This window comes from Leptinotarsa decemlineata, unplaced genomic scaffold (assembly GCF_025532065.1).
Source record: "Leptinotarsa decemlineata unplaced genomic scaffold, Ldec_3_MD MMD2_tig00026358_RagTag_RagTag, whole genome shotgun sequence".
Classification (NCBI taxonomy): Eukaryota; Metazoa; Arthropoda; class Insecta; order Coleoptera; family Chrysomelidae; genus Leptinotarsa; species Leptinotarsa decemlineata.
Window position 1 is genome coordinate 8,736,790 of NW_027412703.1, and position 2,956 is coordinate 8,739,745.

Genomic DNA, 2,956 nt, shown 5'->3' on the forward strand with positions numbered 1-2,956 from the left:
AACTGAAACCACAAATGTGCGGTTGCACGGAAAAAAAAAGATTTGTTACTTCAAAGAAATTTATTTAGTCTAATTTATTTCATCTCTTTGATTGAATATCATTCATTCCAAACGACGTGTGTATTGTATCGATTAGATGATAATTTTGTGGAGACAAATTGAAATTCTCATTTTTATTTCTCTAATATTTCAATTCAAGAGGTCTTTTACTTAGTCAAATGAATTGTGGATCATTTGAAGAATAACATTTATTGAGTTCTCAAAATAATTCGGTTGAGTCAAACAATATAATTTCATCAAATCAAAAGTACGTCTGTTGAATGAAAACTTTCCAATTCAGTTTAACACTATGGGGTGCTGTTTTGACACTAATATATAATTGAATCAACTGAATATTTATTTTCACTTCAACAATACATATCAATACCTTTTACTAATTTTGGAAATGATTTCAAGATTATGGATAATTTCATTTCAATATTTTTATTATTTGTTGGTTTGAAAAATTGAATTGTTTCCTTTAAAGAAATGATATATTTGAAATACTTCTAAGGAATAGAGTGCCGGTCGGCACCATTTGCATTTTCGCAAGAACCGTAAACTAATCACGAATGGAATAAGAATTGAAGATGTGTTTTGTGTTTTTCAAGGAAATGACGAAGAGGTTCACAGTTTCTTTTTGGTTATACGTGGATTGAAGTTTTTCAGTGTTTTCACAGGTATGTTGATAATATACTTTCTTTTATTCCATATTTTAAAATAATTATGAATAGCATGTATTGGATAAACGGACATCGTTTTTTTCAAGCACGTGCCCATACATTTTTCTCGACAGCTATCTATAAAAGTGGCTTGAAGTTCTTATTGTTTCATGTAATGACTGAAAGAAAACTTCCATGTTTTCAATTCTGTTTTTAAGAAAGTAGAAGTTGTCGAGTGAAATGATTATCATTGAGAGGTAGGTAGGTATACATACACTGGGTACCTAGTTGACCTTTGATCTTTGGATACGAAGGAATTGGACATTTTCAGAGTAAATACAATTGAGGTGTTTGCCACAGAAATAGGTGTGTACAATGTCGGCAAATAGCTGTACCTTTATTTCGAATTGTAAATTTCTTACATCATAAATAATTGAATGGTGCCGTAAACAATGATTTCATTTTCATCATGATAGTATATACTGAATCCTTGAAGGAACCTCTTTTTAAGATTTTTCTTTCAAAGAACATTGTGAAATAATCAATTTTCTCTTGTATCACTTTATTAAAATCAGTAATACCGAAAGAGGAAAGTTATTTGTAACATATTTACAGAAATGATGACATCCAACAAAACTGCACGAACTCAAAACATGCAATATAATCTCTTTTATTTTTAGACATGAAGGAATTTCTTAATAACTTGGGATTAAATGACCTAATTGGCATTTTTAAAGGTAAAAAAATACATATATTATTTATCTCCTAATAATATACTTAAAACATACTTTTCAGACAGAAAATGATGTAACCTTAGACATAGCTAAAAGACTCACTGATGAAGAAATGAAAGAAATGACTCCCCCAATTGGCAAAAGAAAAATATTCAATCAAGGAAGCAATTGATGGAATAAATTAAGAATCATATATAACATAGGTATGTCTTTCATTCATAACTTTAATAATAAATATGTGTACCATTACAATTAAAAACATATTCAGTTTTCTCAAATAACTATATATTTTTGCGATTTGCTGTAGATACTTATTATTATTATTCAGGTCTATACCTAAGTAATTAAATGTTAGAATTCTTAAATTTAATAGATTTGAAGGCCTGAAAGTTATGACTGGAGACCTAGGTAAATTTTGTCATCACAGTCATATTTCTAATCGAATTTTTCTGTGATGAAGTACGTCATTGTTTTTTTCCTATTATTAAAAAATAAGGGTATCTCCTTTTGTTGAATTGGAAATAATTATATTTTTATATTTCTATGGGATAATATCTAAGCTAGTTAGTAGAAATTGATCCAATATTATTATTGCGAAAATGTAGACTATCACTAATCTCTGTTCTCTTTCATTTTAGATCATTACTTCAGTGAAAGGTTTCGAAATCAACTCTAATTGTTTTTTAGTAGATATCACCAATGATAATAATAAATAATAAAATATGTTAATGTTTTATATTAGGATTAACTATTTGTGAAAAATTCATATTTTCATTTAAATATTTGTAGAATTCTATTATAATTTATTATTTGTTTGAATAAATTTGGTACTAAAATATCTAGATTTTTATTTATATTTTGCTCATTCTCACGTTGAACAATTTTCCATGGCATATACATAATCAGTATTGAATATGAAATACTATCCGCAAGACTCCCATCAGCAGCTGATTAAAAAATTATGATACGTAAGTAGATCAATAATCCAGTTGAGAAAATGATACAAAGTGTATTTAATGTATTGAGAAATCTGGTTGTTGAACAAACTATAATATATTCTCACAATTATTCAATATTTTGATCTATTTTGATTGGAGATTCATGTAAATTCAATCACTGACTCTGTATTTTTGATTCTTCCGAAAAATAATTTTTTCAATATACTAAAACTATACGTAATGCTTTTTATCTACAAACTTAAAAAACATATTGAAGTTTTGGAGAAGAGAAAAGTAATTTTCAGTAGAACTGAAAATTACTACCAACGAGATGCTGGTACTCAGATTAGTATAATATTTGGTTAATTGAATCCAATGACCAAATTCAAACAAGAGGGAAGGATTTTGATTTGTAACTTTATTTCATTTGGTACATCATTATTCATACATATTTTGAACTTTCGAAATGCTTTACTCTATCAGAAAGATACTCACAATGAGGTATAAACATTGTTCGTTCAACTACTATTCATTATTTGTTTAACAAAATCATTACTTTAGTGGAAATTTTCCCATTATCAAA

At 27.4% G+C, this 2,956-nt stretch overlaps 1 long non-coding RNA gene across 1 annotated transcript; it reads left to right on the forward strand.

The window, feature by feature from the left end:
- The first annotated feature begins 245 nt into the window (after positions 1–245).
- LOC141486613 (uncharacterized) lies at positions 246–2,166 on the forward strand. Its single transcript, XR_012467949.1, has 4 exons — positions 246–719; positions 1,382–1,438; positions 1,497–1,638; positions 2,074–2,166. It is a non-coding gene; the product is annotated as an uncharacterized lncRNA (long non-coding RNA).
- Positions 2,167–2,956: the final 790 nt, after the last annotated feature.